The following is an 18,410-nucleotide window of genomic DNA, read 5'->3' as shown; positions in this document are numbered from 1 at the left end:
ATTCAGTTTTCTCATATGGTAATGCCATTATTCAGATTTCTGGTTTCCCTTTGTGTCAGTTTTATAACGTGTATTTTTCAAGGAATCTGTTCATTTTGCCTGAGGTTCATATAATGTGTTCATAATATCTTCTTATTATCTTATTAGATGTCTATGAGATTTGTAGTAATATCCACTACAAATAATTTTTTTTTCCTTTTTCTTCAGTGCTGTAAGTGTTTATCAATTTTACTGACCTTTTCAAAGGACCCACTTTGGGCTTTGTTGATTGCTCTCTGTTTAATCTCTAGTTTCAATTTTATTGATTTATGGTTTTATGTTTATTATTTGCTTCTTTATGTTTACTTATTTTTTTTTTACTTATTTTTTTTTTCAACGTTCATTCACCTTTGGGACAGAGAGAGACAGAGCATGAACGGGGGAGGGGCAGAGAGAGAGGGAGACACAGAATCGGAAACAGGCCCCACGCTCTGAGCCATCAGCCCAGAGCCTGACGCGGGGCTCGAACTCACGGACCGCGAGATCGTGACCTGGCTGAAGTCGGACGCTCAACCGACTGCGCCACCCAGGCGCCCCAGTGTTTACTTATTTTTAACCTCCTCTTTTTCTAGTTTCTTGAGATGGAAGCTTATCTCATTGATTTTTAATTAGAAGATTATTATGAATAAAGTTAAATTTGCACTAAAGTAAAAGGAATACTATAATGAATCCCCATTAATTATTACCTGGCTTCAATAATCATCAATATATTACCCAAGCTGACTGCATTTGTACTGCCTAACCACCGTCCTTGCTATTAAAATTTTTATAGTTTTATTGAAGTATAACTTACACATTGATCACATGTTATAAATGCAAAAAATGCAAAACAAAACAAAACAAAACAAAACAAAACAAAAAAAGAAATGTATACAGATGTGAAACCATCATTAACATCCAGTTTTAAAACATTCCCATCACCCCTACCATCCACTAGGTAATCAGTGCCCACTCCCACACCCAACCCCAGGCAACCACTGATTGTCCCTATCATTTATCTCTTCTGGAAATTCCATGTAAATCAAATCACATGATATGTAGTATTTTGAATCTAACTACCTAACTCCCTTCACTTACCTTAACTGTTATTAAGATGCATCCGTGTTGTAGCGAGTTCCATTGTACTGCTAAATAATATTCTGTTATGTGTACAAACCACATGCTGCTTATCTTTTCACCAATTGATGGTCATTTAAATTGTTTAAGGCTCCTGAGCCTGGAGTCTGCTTCTGGTTCTGTGTCTCCTTCTCTCTCTGCTCCTCCCCCGTTCATGCTCTGTCTCTCTCTGTCTCAAAATAAATAAATAAATAAATAAATAAATGTTAAATTGTTTAAGGCTCTTGGCTTTTTCATATGATGCTACTATAAATATCTACATATAAACCTTTGAGTGGACATGTTTTGATTTTTCTTTTGTCAATATCTAGAAGAGGAATTATTGAATTGCACAGCACAATTATGTTTAATTTTTCCTTACAGTGCCAAACTTCCACCATTTTATATTTCCTAGAGTAATGAATCTAGTTTCTAATTTCTCCACGTTCTGGCCAATATTTATTAGAGCCTATCAGTTTTATTATAGCCAATCAAATATGTATCAAGTGATATCTTACTATAGTTTTAATCTGAATTACCCTAATGACTATTGATGTTGAACATCTTTTCATGTGCTTATTGACAATTTGTATATATTTTTAGTGAAATGTCTGTTTACATCCATTATGAGTTTAATTGCATTTTCCCAAAAGTTACTTTGAAGTCCTAACCCCTGGTACCTGTGAATGGGACCTTATTTGGAAATAGGAATTTTGCTGATGCAATCATGTTAAGATGGAATTGTACTGGAGTAGGGTAGGACCTTAATCAAATATGACCAGTACCTTTCTAAGAAAAGGAAAGACATAGGGATAGGAGGAAAAAAAAAAAAAAAAAACCACTATGTGATGACAGAAACAGAGATTAGATTGATGTAGCTACAAGCCCAGGAATGCCAAGAATGTCTGACAAACCTCAGAACTAGGAAGTGGCAAGACAGGATTCCACCCAGAGCTTCAGAAAGAGCATGATCCCACTTGATTTTAGACTTATAACCTCTAAAATAGCGACACAATAAATTTCTACCGTTTTAAAGCCACCTAGTTTGGGGTAGTTTGTTATAGTCGCTCTAGGAAACCACACAACATCTTTGCCAAGTTTTAATTGGTTGTTTATGTGTTTACTATGAATTGTATGAGTTCTTTATATGGTCTGGATATGAGGGGCACCTGGGTGGCTCAATCGGTTGAGTGACCAACTTCGGCTCAGGTCATGATCTCACAGTTTGTGAGTTCAAGCCCCGCATCCGGCTCTATGCTAACAGCTCAGAGCCTGGAGCCTGCTTCTGATTCTGTGTCTCCCTCTCTCTCTGCCCCTCCCCCACTCATGCTCTGTCTCTCTCTGTCTCAGAAATAAATAAACTTTAAAAAAAATTATATGCTCTGGATATGAGTGTTTTCTCAGATATATAATTGGCAAGAGTTTTCTTCCAGTCTGTTGCTTTGGTTTTCCTTTGTTTTCTCTTTCTCATATAATTGTTTTAGGTTTACATCAGAATTAAGAGGAAGACACAGAGATGTCTCAGATAGTCCCTGCCCCCACACATGCATGGCCTCTTCCATTATCAACAACCCCCAACCAGAAGGGTTGCTACAATTGATGGACTTATATTAACACATCATCAACATCCAAAGTTCATAATGTACCTTAGCATTCATACTTGGTGTGGTATACTCTATGGGTTAGGACAAATGAGTAACAGCAGGTTTCCATCACGATAGTGTCAAACACAGTATTTTCACCACCCTAAATACCCTCTGTGCTCTATTCATCACTCCATCTTCACTTCTGTCCTTTAATTTTGTAATAATATCTTTTGAAGTACACACATTTTTCATTTGGTGAAGCCCAATTATACATATATATATATAATATGTATTATAATACGTACATGTATGTATAATATGTAGTATATAGCTCCTGACGTTGATGCCATACTTAAACCAAGGTAATAAAGATTTCTCCTATGTTTCCTACATTTTTTCTATAAATTGTTTAGTTTTAGCTCATAAATTTTGGTCTACGGTCATTTTTTTATGTATGGAATGAGGTTAGGAGCTAAATTAATTCTTTTATATAAATGATTTCTTCTGCTCCCACATCATTTGTTGAAAAATTTCCCATTGAATTCCTTTGACATCTTTGTTGAAAATGTGTTGCCCATCAATATAAGGGTTTATTTCTGGACAGTAATTCTGTTCCATTGATCTGTATGTTTATTTCCATAGCAGTAACCTCATTGTCTTGATTGCAAAAGCTTTACAGTAAGGTTTGAAATCAGAGAGCATAAGTGCTTCACTTTATTATTCTTTTTAAAATTGTTTTGCCTCTTCAGGTTTCTTCTTATCTCCATGTGAACTGAAAGAATCAGCTTGTAAATTTCTATTAAAAAGTTGCTGGAATTTTAATAGAGATTCAATTCAGTCTATAGAAAAAATTGGGAAGAACAGTCATCATAAAAATTTAGTCTTTCAATTCATAAATATGGAATATTTATTTAGATCTTTAATTACTCTCAGTAATCTTTTATAATATGTAGTGTACAATCTTGTAATTTTTATTAATTTTATTCTTAAGTATTTTATTTCTTTTGATGTTATTATAATTGAAATTTTAAACATTTATTTAAAGATTGTTTATTGTTATTATATGGAAACTGTTGACTTTTTTTGTATGTTGATCTTATATATTTTGGCATTGCTAAATTCACCGGTCAGTTCTTGCAAGCATTTCGTAGATTCCTTACCATTTTAACATTCAGGATCATATCATCTGAAAATAATGTCAATTTTATTTTCTTTTTTCCAAACTGTATGTTTTTTTTTTAATTTTTTTTGCTTGCAAGATTTCACTGTCTAGAAAGAAACTTCAGTACAATAGTGACTAGAAGTGTCATGAGTAGACATTTTTGCTTTGTTCCTGATCTTAGGGAAAAAACACTCAGTCTTTCACCAGTAAGTCTAATGTGCCATTATCAAGGTGAGAAAGTTTTCTTCAATTCCTAGTTAATGGAGAGTTTATTTTTTTAATCAGAAATGAGTGTGAGATTTTTCAAATTATTCTTACATATTTGTTGAAATTATTGAGTGATTTTTATTTATTTTGCTAATATGGTATATTACATTAAGGAATTTTGTAATTTTAAACTGATCTCCCATTCCTGGTACATTTGGTCATATGTAATACTTTTTCTATGGTTTAAGATTCTGCTCACTAAATTTAGTGTAAGGGTTTTGCATCTATGTTCATAAGGGTGATTGACCTATGGTTTACTTTTCTTATGATGTTTTGGTCTAGCTTTGGTATTATCAGACTAATACTGGTCTCGTCGAATGAGTTATAAAACCTTTCCTCCTTCTCCACTTTCAGAAAGATCTTGGGAAGACTAATATTATTTCTTCTTTTAACATTTGATAGAAGTATCCAATAAAACCATCTTGAATTAGCCTGTTCTTTGCTGGAAGAATTTTAATGACTAAATTCAATTGTATCACCCGTTACAGCTCTTCTCAAATATTCTGTTTCTTCTCTTGTCATTTTTCATAATTTGCATCTTTCAAAAATTATTGATTTTGACTCTATTGTATCACAACTATATGGTTTCAAAAGAACAAGTCTGGGAATTAGAACACCAAGGCCAGGCCTTCCTCTTCCTTGGATATCATTGGAAAACATTTCAGACCTCTGGCCAGCTAAACCTCTCATTTGTCTTAGTAGGAAGTGGCTAGATAACCTTTGAGGACCAAAAATAAAGTGATTCCTTCACATTAGAACAAAAGAATGTTCCATTAAACAATAACACATTTAGTTGTTCCTTCTGGATATTTTACTTTGAAAGTTCTTATATTGTTTATGTGTGTTAGTTTTCACAGATGTTTTGTTTTTTGCTCTGTTTGTTGATGTTGTGTAATGGAGCTTTGAAAATATTTATCATAATGCGTTTCCTTGCCTATTGTTCCTAGGGCAAGAGGACTGGAAAAGTAAGGAAATTCATTTGAAAAACAAATATAAAATTTCATATTATTTAAAATATTTTGGCAAGTCTGTGATTGGAGAAAAAAAAAACCTATTTAGTAATTATGAACCTTTTTTTTTCTCACCAGAAATTGTGAATTCCCATTATTTGTAAACATAAATAACTTAGGAATTATGGGATCATTACCAATGCTTCCTGTAAAATCAGACATATTAAATTTATTTAACCCAATATATTCTACATTTCTTAATATAATTAGGTAGTTGTCACTTATTGGACAGCATATAATCTTATGGCTTTCAAATATTTTTCTAAGTTACCCATAATAAGAAATGCATTTTAGGGGCACCTGGAGGCTCAGTTGGTTAAGCAGTCAGCTTCAGCTTAGGTCATGATATCATGGTTCATTGGTTGGAGCCCATCATTGGGATCTGTGGGGACAACTCAGAGCCCAGAGCTTGCTTCGGATTCTGTGTCTCCCTCTCTCTCTGCTCCTCCCTGACTTGCGCTCTGTGTCTCTCTCTTAGAAATACATAAACATTTACAAAATAAAAAAAGAAATGTATTTTATATCGCAACTTAGAATGTACATATACACACCTCCCTTTCACACAGTCATAGCCATATGAATGTTTCCAAAGCAATACTTGGATAATGTACAAGTGTACTTCTTAATTTCTATTCCATTTCATCCCATTTGGTTTCATTTTTGCAAAAGTGGAGGGTTAGCCATTAAATTGATTTTATCACTTCTCATGGTACACAACCCACAAATTTTTAATTTTTTTAATGTTTATCTTTAAGAGAGAGAGAGGGAGACACAGAATCTGAAGCAAGCTTTGGGCTTGCCAGAAGGGGAGGGGCAGAGAGAGCAGGAGATGCAGAATCTGAAGCAGGCTCCAGACTCTGAGCTATTAGCACAGAGCCCGATGCAGAGCTTGTATCTATGAATGGTGAGATTATGCCCTGAGCCAAGATCAGATGCTTAACTGACTGAGCCACCCAGGAGCTCCCACAACCCACAATTTGAAAACTATTGGTCTAATAAATCTAATTGGCATTTAAACAATGTACCTTATACAACTCAGAGGTAAGTCAGCTTTTCATAGGTCATATGGTAAGTGTTAGATAGAATGCTGCTCAGAGCGCACTAGCAGAGGGTCCTTAGCCCTTCAATGTGCCCAGAGAGTAGGGCGATGACACATTTGCTTGAGAAATTCGATATGCCAACACCACTCCCCGTGCCCACCTACCCTATCTGCACATTGCCCCTAATGCAGCTTAGAAGAGAAAAGGATGTATAGGCAGATCATTTTTTCAGTCAGAGAAACCTAAGTGTAAATCTGGCCCCCATTTATTAAACATATGATAGTAGGAATATTGGCTTTTTAGGGCTGCCATAACCAAGTACCACAGACTGGGTGGCTTAAAACTACTGAAATGCATCATCTTATAGTTCTAGAGGCTAACATCCAAAATCAAGGTGTCAGTGGGGCCATGCTCCTTCTGGTATCCTGCCTCTTCCTAGCTTCCAGAGCTTTGTGGGCAATCTTTGTCTTCTCTTGGCTTGCAGCTGAGTAACCCCAATGTGTTTTTGTTGTCCTGTGTGCCTCTGCCTTCACATAGTTGTCTTCTTATAAGGACACCAGTCAGGGGATCAGCAGCCTCCCTTCCTCCAGTATGATCTCATCTTAATTAATTACATCTGTAAAGACTCTATTCAAAATAAGGTCACATTCTGAGGTAGTGAAGGTTAGGACTTCAACATGTTTGGGGGACAGACAGATTTCAACCCATAACACTAGGAAACTCATTTTTCCACACTCTGTTGTGTCTCAGATTTTATCTTAACTATCACCATGTTTTAAGTTATAACTACACTGTCAGAAGACTTGGAGGGAGGACAGTTGATGGAATCAGGGGTACCAGATGAAAGGGAGAAAAAGAAAACATTGATTGCAAGCCACAAAACTGTAGGAGAAAACTCATATTTTATTTTTTTATTATTTTTGTTATTTTTTTAATGTTTAATTTGCAATATCATGCAAAATCGTTCCGGGTATCCCACTCAGAATCACCAGGCACCACTCTTGAAAGACATACTCTTTTGCTTTCAACTCATAACTTTGACATAGAATCTCATGTTTTCTTCTTTCCTCTTCTTGGCCAGCAAATAATTCTGGATTCCTAAAGTCATCAATTCCAGTCTAACAACTCCAGCTTGGATCACTCTTGTTTCATTATATTTGCAAGAATGCTGAGCTTTGGATTAAAAAGGAAAAAAAAAAATTCATCAGCTACATAGCTTTCCCCTGCTGAACCAGAGACCGGAAAATAAATGTTTGCACCTTTAATGACCTCTATTGTCCTGACTTCACAAAATCCCTAGTGGGCAGCTAATCCCTTGGAACAATACAGTACAGATGTTTCACATGATAAGAGGGCTAATTCCAGACCAATCAGAGCCACTCCAAATGTCAGCACACCAAAATAAAGTTAAAATATGGGGCAAACAGATGCAACCTCCACAGTCTGATCCCTTTGTTGGTGCGTCATTCTACAGTAATGGGTGATACCTGCTTTGTTTAAGGCAGTGACAACTTTCTCTTTAGTAAGAATTGAGCTGCCTTGTTCCTTTGTGTCTGCTGTGTTCACCACATTCAGGAAAACACAGAAAAGGATATAAATGCATGTCTCTCTCTGTCTGTCTCCCTCCCTCTCTTTTCTTCCACCCCTATTTTTTTGTGTCTCTTTTCTGATCTTCCTAATATTTCATAGTGAATTTAGAGATGAAAGGAGATGAATAGAAAGTTAAAATTTTATGTTAAATCAGTTCAATTATGCGATGCATTCACCATTGTGGTATATCATCTTTTTCCCAAATATTCTTTCTTTAAAAAAATTTTTAATGTGGGGCGCCTGGGTGGCGCAGTCGGTTAAGCGTCCGACTTCAGCCAGGTCATGATCTCACGGTCGTGAGTTCGAGCCCCGCGTCGGGCTCTGGGCTGATGGCTCAGAGCCTGGAGCCTGTTTCTGATTCTGTGTCTCCCTCTCTCTCTGCCCCTCCCCTGTTCATGCTCTGTCTCTCTCTGTCCCAAAAATAAATAAACGTTGAAAAAAAAAATTAAAAAAAAATTTTTTAAATGTATATTTAGTTTTGAAAGAGAGAAAGTGGGGGGGGGGGGTTGGTGCAAAGAGAGAGGGAGACACAGAATCTGAAGCAGGCTCCAGGCTCTGAGCTGTCAGCACAGAGCCTGACATGGGGCTCAAACCCACAGACCCAGAGATCATGACCTAGTCTGAAGTTAGACGCGTAACCAACTGAGCCACCCAGGTACCCCTATCTTTTCCACCAAATTTTCATTGTTAAAGAAGGCTTTCATTTTGTTTCCTTGCTTACTTATTTGTTTTCATAACGTTTCTTAAAACATAACAATATTCACATGCTATTGAACTTTGTGAATCTGAACACATTTCATCTTTACCAACAGAACTATGGCCTGCCCATAAAATGTCTGTTTGCTTATTTGTTTGGTTATTTTCTTAAAGCTGCCTACACCCAGGATCTGACCGTTAGTAGACCAAAACATTTACAAGACAATTGTTTAGTGACCATGTTTGCTTAAAGAAATAATCCAGGTAGGATGTTTCTTTCAGGAGAAAATAAGGGCTTCCTAAGTCTTAGCTTATGATCTATTTATGTCCTTGCAGTTGGGAATAGTGTAAAGTAATGTAATTCCACAGGCTTGAGTTTTAGAATGCTCATTTAAACAGCTCACACATTAAATTATGATGTGGTCTTTGCACTTGAAAAGACCCTTATGCAACATGAATAATCTTTTTAAAGTCTGCATTTGGCTGCTGACTTACTTGATTGCAGTGTTCTTATAAACTTTAATTCCACTCTGAGGAAAAAAAAATATATACAAATGATTATTAAAGCCAAATTTATGCTAACTACAAAAGAATAGCCAAAAAGTCACAAGCGTTTGAGATCTTTGGACAGGAAGAAAACACTTTTTATAAATTAATAAACATTTGGGGATGAAGATGGGAAGAAAATTCAATGTTTGGCACCAATTGGTCCTATAAAAAGAACAGATACCTGAGCATCCTGCGAAGTATTTCTTAGCAGCAAAACCCAGGAGATATATTAGATCTATAAGACTTTATAGTGAAAATTTTTGGTTTATCAGATTAGACATTAATTGTTGAATATAACATTGCATATAATATGGAACATTGCAATAAAACAATAAGTGGATTTATAATTACTTTAAATGAAGTCAAAGTCATGAGAATTATATTTGATGAGGGAGCATGGGACAAGCTGAGGGCAAAGTATAGGCTAGGAGCACCTCCCCACCTCCTGGTGGGACGTCTGTGATGTTCCTTGGACACTCCTGGCTACCCAAGAACAAAGGAAAGGGGTTTAAGTGCTTGCCACGGTGATGTGGGAAATTAAGGCAAATGAAAACTTAAATTCTCTTACTTCCTACAGTCCATTGACAAGACCCTGAAACCCAGAGTGACCTCCCTCCATGAGCTCCACCACCTGGATGATGATACTTTGCCGGGGTCAAAAGAGAACCTTAGCTTAACATTATCCCAACCTTGAGGATTCTGTAAGTCTACTTCCTTTATCTCAGCTGCCCCAAGATATATGCTGACAATCATACTCCAAGCTTGTGGCCTCCTGATATACATCTGAACGGTCTCATGACAGAGGTTTTACTAAAAGGCAATAAATGGCATTTCCTTAGCAACAGCTAGCCCCTCTAGGTTCTGGAAACCTTGCTTCCAAAATTCCTTAGAGACTTACTTTATCCCTGACCGCCTCCCAACCCGAGGGTATGTAATAAGTTTCCTCTCACAACCCCAGTGCAGCTCTTCCTGCCCATGGGTCCTGTCCCCGTTCTTTAATAAAATCACCTTTTTGCACCAAAGATGTCTTCAAGGATTCTTTCTCGGCCATCAGCTCCAGACCACCCCACCATCACCCCAAAACTTCATCATAGTGAGACATTTTTGCTTTTCTATTTGATCAAATCCTCTCTTCCAAAAATATGTCGTATTTAATCTGTTCTGAGGAGAGTTATCATGAATTTCTTGGACTATTTCATAATTTGGAGCTTCTAAGTGTTAAGCTAACAAGAAAACTATGCATGAAGATAACTATCTGAACATTTGTAGGCTCATCCATCATAGTGAAGAAATATTTAAATATTCTGGGAAATTCTGCTTAGAGCCACAGTGAGAGAGAAAACTTATTTAAAACAATAAGAGTTTTCTGGTCACGTGCCATATTTCCTGCTCCATTGTGTTTGGCACCAGGAAACAACTTGGCACGAATGGCTGAAAAATCCATCAACAACTGTGTCAACTTTATCACTTCCTGAGCTTATGCTTGCAGGAAGTGGATACAAAAACAGTGATTTAATAGGGGAAAAATTACCCTTTGCCATTTGAAAATTTAAAATAATATACATTTAACACTTATCTGCTATCTCTCTGTAGTAAATAAACGGGAAATTTATCCTAAGAATAGGCAAGGCATATATTAGAATACACCAGATGAGCTTTCATTTATGAAATACAGTGAAAAATGTGTGCCCTATTTTTTCCATTGGTTGTTGATAATGAGTAGTTTCTAAAACCTGAAGCAAATTATACGAATTTAGGTGTGAATTGGAAGGATAGGAAGAGAAGATTGATACACAGGATGTCAAACTAAGAAACACTATAAAGATGTTACCTCTAGAGAGAAGTAGTTATTTTGCTTCTTTTATGGAGATGTAATAGGTGATCAGAGTAGATGGCCAAATAAGAAGATTCACAGGGCAGAATGGCATAATGGCAGAAATAACTCTTCATTGGGGATATTAAAAGAAATGGAAAGGTACAAAATGTTTTTTTATACTACATTTGGAGGAGAAAACAATAACAAGTAAAAGGACAAAAAGTCCATTAAGTGTTGGTGGCCTGAGACTGATCTTTTGGCCATGGATTATAAAACAACCTCATTTTTGGCTCTGGTCCCTCGATGCCCAGCTTGACTAGGGGTATTCACCTGATGGTTTATAATACTTACAGCTGAGATATTAATCAATGATCATTGCTAAAATTCCCTAGAAAACAGCCTTGGTTTTTTATCAGTTTTATTGCCTTTCCTACTACAAAACATTTCTTCCAAAGAGCACTGTCTTCAAGCCTGATTAACAACTGAAGGATAAATTGAATCCAAATATTCTTTGAAAAAACTGGCTATCAGAATGACTTAATATTCAGGAAGACAGACACTTCTCTCTCCTGAAATATGCAGTTAGGCCATATTTTTATAAGACTGATACTTTTGGGAAAAAAATATTCTAGATTATGCCTAAATTCATATATCTAGCAATGTTTCAAGAATACTTCCAGTTTTGGGGCGCCTGGGTGGCTCAGTTGGTTGAGCATCCGACTTCGGTTCAAGTCATGATCTTGTGGTCCTTGAGTTCCAGTTCCATGCTATGCTCTGTGCTGACAGCTCAGAGCCTGGAATCTGCTTCAGATTCTGTGTCTCCCTTTTTCTCTGCCCTTCCCCCTCTCATGCTCTGTCTCTCTCTCTCTCTGTCAAAAGTAAATAAACATTAAAAAAATAAAAAAAAAAGAATACTTCCAGTTTCTACAGTATCTAAAAGTTTTTTCACAGAGACTATGTTTTTAGATGCTGGGATTCTTATTTCAGAATTAAGAATACTAAACTCAGTGACAAAAATGACTCACCTATGTCACACAACAATAAGTAGCAAAACTTAGGCTAAAAACCATATCTTCTGACTCCAGCATGATTTTCAATGTAAGTGTCTCCATGTGTTTCAAGCTATGGCCTCCAGATCCTAAGGGTATTGAGCGGAAAGTTTAAGTGTCAACACAGAGACTCGATAAAATGATCACACTGAGTTGTGATCATTGTGATGTGTTGGAGCACCGCGGCCATTGTGGAACCCAGGCAACTCCATTAGAATCTATTTGAATATTAAGCATTCTCATAAGTTTTTATTTATTTATTCATTTATTTAGGAAAAGGCAGTTTGAAAACAAAACCATGCACTCTACCATTATTTCCCACAGGTTAATACCATAGTTGCTTAAGCCCTAAATCTAAATTTGACAAATGTAAATATGAGAGAGACTGACTAATGAACGACTTCTTGCACTGTCGGTGCGGATGCAAACTGGTGCAGCTACTCTGAAAAATAGTGTAGAGTTTCCTCATAAAAAGTTAAAAATAGAACTACCCTACAACCCAGCAGTTGTACTACTAGGAATTTATCCAAAGGATACAGGAGTGATGATTCAAAGGGGTACATGCATCCGCAATGTTTATAGCAGCACTTCCAACAGTATTCAAATTATGGAAAGGGCCCAAATTTTCATCAACTGATGAGTGGATAAAGAAGATGTGATATATATATATATATACACACATATATATATATATATATATATATATATATATAACTCAGTATAGTACTCAGTGGAATACTACTCAGTGATGAAAAACAATGAAATCTTGCCTTTTGCAACAATGTGGATGGAACCGAGGGTATTATGCTAAGCAAAATAAGTCAGTCAGAGAGAGATATCATATCATGTGTGGAATTTGACAAATGTAACAGATGACTATAAGGAAGAGAAGGAAAATTAAGATAAAAACAGAGAGGAAGGCAAACCACAGGAGACCCTTAAATACAGAGAACAACCTGAGGCTTGATGGGGGTGGTGTGGGGGGAGTGGGGAAAATGGATGATGGGAATTAAGGAGGGTACTTGTCAGGATGAGGATTGGATTTTGTATGTTAAGTGATGAATCATGGGAATCTATTCCTGAAACCAAGACTATACTGTATGTTAGCTAACTTGAGAACAAAAAAATAATCAATAAATATAAATAAATAAATAAATAAATAAATAAATAAAATTATATAAGATTAACCTTTAGAACTAAACTATATGTCCCTCAAACAAGCTCCCAAATTGATTTTACAGAACAATATAGCTAAAAATAGCTTTAAGGATCCAATAGTACAATTTTTTTTTTGCATCTTATTATTTTATTTATTTATTTTTGAGAGAGAGAGAGCTGGGGAGGGGCAGAGAGAGAGAGAGAGAGAGAAAGAATCCCAAGCAGGCTCCACACCCAGCACGGAGCCCAATGCGGGGCTCTATGTCCTGATCATGACCTGAGTCAAAATCAAGAGTGGGACACTTAACTGGCTGAGCTACCCAGGTGCCCTTGCATTTTATTCATAAGAAAACAATCAGAGGACAAAGAGATAAAGATAAATAACAAATGGTGAATTTGATACTCTTTATCCAGAATTGGAAAAAGTCTATTCTATGATAGGCTAAACCAAATAATTTTATTTAGACTAAAACCTATACAATGGAATATAGAAAGTATTAGACAATTGTAATGACCTGGTTGGCATTCTTTGTTAATCCAAATAAAAACAAAATATTGAAAGGTAAATACTTTCCAATTCTCAACTGAAATTAAAATTGCTATTAAAAAATCCAAGCTTGTACTAAAATAAGGAGATTTCAGTAAATTTTAAGAATATTTTAATATAAAAAAGAATATTTTAATATAACATCAAAGTTACACTAGCCTTCTTTTTAAAAAAAAAAATTGATGTTTATTTGTTTTTGAGACAGAGAGAGACAGAGCATGAACGGGGGAGGGTCAGACGGAGACACAGAATCCGAAGCAGGCTCCAGGCTCTGAGCTGTCAGAACAGAGCCCGATGCAGGATTCGAACTCAACAGACTGTGAGATCATGACTTGAGCCGAAGTTGTATGTTCAACTGACTGAGCCACCCAGGCGCCCCAACACTAGCCTTCTTATAGTCATGGTGAATTCTCTGTCTCGACCATACAAATAGGTACTGAAAATTGTTAAAAATTATATTAATTCATTTAGTATATATATGTGCTTCTCATTATTCTTGGCAGCTGCATTCTACAATGTCACCATAAAACATGAGCTGGTGAAACTGAGGCATCCATTCCTAGGAGAAATACAGGATTAGGTTCCTATAAGCCTCTGGTTACAAGGTTTTCATCAATGGATCAGTACATAACCTGTTTAATGTAGTTTCGGTTTAAAGACACCTTATTCAGTATTATTGTTGATTTTTTAACATTGAATTCACAACAAACAGCACGAAAATGGTGAAAGAAATTTGTCTAACACATGTGTTTTCTTCGTAAGGCACATCCCAGCTTTCTCAAGTTTGGTAAGTAACATCAGACAATCCTTTGGCACTATGCTTGGAGGGTATTTTAAACAATAGAATCATCCCCACTACTACCAACAAAGCAAAAAATGAGAATGTGGCACTAGATAGAACTTTCTAAAGGACAACTTTATGATATGAGAGCTGAAACAAAGAAGGCAGAATATTGCCTTGTTCAGTCTCAGCTAGGAACACGGGTGATAGGCTAATAATTTTTTTGCAGCATATCCACAGTTTTGCACATACCCACAAATGACAGTGAAAATACTGTAGATATTGTTTGGGGGGGGGGGTTGCAAATAAGCCATAGACACTAGGTGAATTCACAAGTACAGGATCCAAGGATACTGAGAATTTGCTTACTTATTGAGAGACGTCTATACGAAATGCATTTTTCCAGTATTTATTTTACCAGAGCTCTTAGCAACTACAACAGTTCACCCTCTCACGCATTTCTGAAAGTTTCTCTTCCCTTCATTATCAGGACCTTGTACTCCCCTTCTAAATGTTCATCTTCCCCTCTGGCTTCCTTTTCCCATGTGCTGTGTAGGCTCCATCTCCTCTACCGCTTTTCAAAATAGTGACATTTGGGGCTCTCGGGTGGCTCAGGTGCATAAGCGACTCTCGGTTTCCGCTCAGGTCAGGATCTCACGATTCTGTGATCGAGCTCCATACCGGGCTATCAGATAAGCATACAGCCTCCTTGAGATTCTCTCTCTCCTTCTGTTCCTGCCCCTCCCTCACTTGTTTGTGCATGCATGTGATTTCTTTCTCTGTCTCATAATAATAATAATAATAATAAAGTAAAATACGCAACTCTTTCAGGAATAGTCCCAAAGCTTATTCTCCTTTTACTGTATACTCTCCATTCACAAACTCTTCTATACTCAGAAGACTCACAAAATTTTATCTCTAGTTCACATCCTTCCTCTGAGTTTCAGACATATATACCATGGACGACTAGACACTTCAAGGTCTCAAAGGCACCTAGAAATCAATGTGCATAATATTGAATTTATGATCTCACTCCACAAAACTTGAACCTGCAATCTGAAGAATTTACGAGCAAAAGAAACTTTTATAGCATGGGTCCAGGAGAATATTTTGAAAATGATTTTAGGTTGTACATAGCGGTAGGGATGGTCCTCTTCTCAATGTTAAACAACCTGGGCTCTCTGGTACAAGGGAATGCAGAGTGCCTTCTAGAAGGCCTCCCTTCCCTGGGGCAAGAGCACCATCTTCCAAGAAATATCATCACCATTTCTGATAGTACATGAAGCTAAGTCCAAGATCCAAGGCAAAGTGAGAAATGTGTTCAGATAGTCTCATTAGACTTCTTCCTAGTAACCAGATTAAAAGTTCTATTGGCAGTTACGATACAGCAGCAAGAAGTCGATAATTTTTATAAATTTATTTTAAGAGAGAAAGAGAGAGCATGCAGCAGTGGAGGGCAGAGAGAGAGGGAGAGAGAGAATCCCAAGAAGACTCCATGCTGTCAGCATGGAGCCCCATGCAGGGCTCGAACCCATGAACCATTAGATCATGACCTGAGTGGAAATCAAGAGTCAGATGCTCAACTCACAGAGCCACCCATACATTCCTTGAAATCTATGCATTTTAACCTTTCCCACAATCTTTTGGTGATGATTATTACATTGAACTAAGTAAGCTAAATTTTGTAAGGTGATATTTTTATTACATATTTATATCTTCCAAATCTATGCAGAGCATGCATTACTTTTTTACTGATAAAATAACTAACATCATCCATAATTATATAAACAAAGAGAATAATTTTTGTCAGCCTTTTATAAACCTGTTGATTTATTTTATCAGAAATGCAGCCTCTGATTGCACAGATCAAGACGAGTATTTATAGAGGGTAATTGATGGCACTAGTGAGATTTTAAATTCAGCATTTGCTCGTTAGAGGAATAGTTATGCAGTGTTCTGGTTAACACAAATTTTGAAATTTCAGACTGCTTATCTTGGAATCTTGTTGTAACCTCATAAACATTTTTGAATGAACTGATGAGGCAGTAATGAGAGGAGGAGGAAAGACACATTTTTATGCATTTTCAGGTAGTTTTCCTCTTCCCAGACACAGAATAAACTTTCTAAATGGCCAACATTAGATTTATTTTATTCTCCTTTGATTTATTTTTTAAAGTACTTTGATTTATTTTTTAAAGTCCGGTTTATAACTTTGTAGCTTGTGGAAAGTGTAAGTTTTCCACTTGACTGGTAGTTTAAGTTTATGATATTGCTTTAAATTGAATTGAATTTAAATTTAAACATCCCCAAGTTTCAGTGTCTTAAGTGTAATTTTTCTTCATACAGCAGTTCCATGAGGTGATTCTCCTCGGTGAGTGGATATTCCGCGTAACAATTCAGGATCCAACCTCCTTCTATCACATGGCTGTGATTTATGCTGAAGTTTTAAAGATGTATACTTGGATAAAAAAGCATACGGAAGGGACAACTGCTTCTTAACCAACCCAAAAGATAACATTATCCTCTTAAAGCAGATGTCATTAAAGTCATCCATTTGATAACTGTTTCTCATCATCAAACGCAAAGTCACCCTGGCGTGAACAAATACGCTGGATATGTGTAAATATACTAATCCATTATGGAAGATCCTTGAAGTCAAGGACATTTTTGTTTACCTGTGTATTCATCTTTTTGTAGCTATTTTTTTCTCTTTGGGTGTGAACTCATCTAGTCAGTCCCTCTAGCCATCCTGTCTCATAAAAGGGGGTAAGGGGACCTAAGAAAACTTGCAAGGCCTCAGCCCAGAGACTCATGTCTACTAAAAGACTGAGAATTATCATAAAATTAAAGATGTTTTCCCCTTCTTCATACCTTACCACCACATCTAAAGAGCTCTAATGTAGTAAGAGTGGTTTTCAGCTGAAAAGTCTGCATGATTCTGAGGAGGGGCATTTTTTTTTAATGTTTATTTATTTTTGAGAAAGAGAGAGAGAGAGAGAGACAGAGTGAAAATGGGGAAGGGGCAGAGAGAGAGAGAGAGGGAGACACAGAAGCAGGTTCCAGGCTCTGGTCTGTCAGCACAGAGCCCAATGCGGGGCTTAAACTCACAGACTACGAGATCATGACCTGAGTCGAATTCGGATGCTTAACAACTGAGCCACCCAGGTGACCCTCTGAGTAGGAGGATTTAGAGAAGCCCCAAGTCAACAGGGGAGACAAAATAGAGATATTTAGAAGAATTTGAAATCTCTGGCACTTCCAGCTAGAGCAAATACCAAACACAACCCAACTCCTATTCAGATTAACATAAATCCTCTCAGTAAAAGCTTACTTCTCCAAGTTCTTATTACTTGATAAGCATGACAAACTTTGAAAAACTAAATAACCAGGCATGCCAAAGGCAAGTAAAAAACAGTCTGAAGAGGCAAAGCAAGTACCAAATCTGACTCAGATATGAAAATGTCAGAATTATGAGACAAGGAATGTAAAATAACTATGATTAATATGTTAAATACTATAACAGAAATGAAGAATACCTTGGGCTGACAAAATGGTAGATTCAATGTGGCCAAGGGGAGAATGAATAAGCTTGAAGAAGGATCAACAAAAACATACCAAATTGATACACACAGAGGCAAAAAAAAAATGGGATGAAAAAGAAAAAAATAGACCATCAAAGACTTGTGAGTGTGCTGGACAATTTCCAAAGGTGGAACATATACATTATTGAAATGTCAGAAGAGGGGGCGCCTGGGTGGCGCAGTCGGTTAAGCATCCGACTTCAGCCAGGTCACGATCTCACGGTCCGTGAGTTCGAGCCCCGCGTCAGGCTCTGGGCTGATGGCTCAGAGCCTGGAGCCTGTTTCCGATTCTGTGTCTCCCTCTCTCTCTGCCCCTCCCCCATTCATGCTCTGCCTCTCTCTGTCCCAAAAATAAATAAATGTTGAAAAAAAAAAATTAAAAAAAAAAAAAAAAAGAAATGTCAGAAGAGGAAGTTGGAAAAAAAGTCAAAGAAATGTTTGAGA

General features: G+C 36.7%; 1 long non-coding RNA gene across 1 annotated transcript; it reads left to right on the top strand.

The window, feature by feature from the left end:
* Positions 1–11,886: 11,886 nt before the first annotated feature.
* Positions 11,887–17,044, top strand: LOC121031317 (uncharacterized). Its single transcript, XR_005790669.1, has 2 exons — positions 11,887–11,948; positions 16,732–17,044. It is a non-coding gene; the product is annotated as an uncharacterized LOC121031317 (long non-coding RNA).
* The last annotated feature ends 1,366 nt before the right edge of the window (positions 17,045–18,410 follow it).

The sequence above is a fragment of the Herpailurus yagouaroundi genome, unplaced genomic scaffold, assembly GCF_014898765.1.
Source record: "Herpailurus yagouaroundi ecotype Mexico unplaced genomic scaffold, PumYag 141, whole genome shotgun sequence".
NCBI classification, from domain to species: Eukaryota; Metazoa; Chordata; class Mammalia; order Carnivora; family Felidae; genus Herpailurus; species Herpailurus yagouaroundi.
The sequence above is the reverse complement of the archived record's forward strand: the minus strand, read 5'-3'. Positions and strand labels throughout refer to the sequence as shown.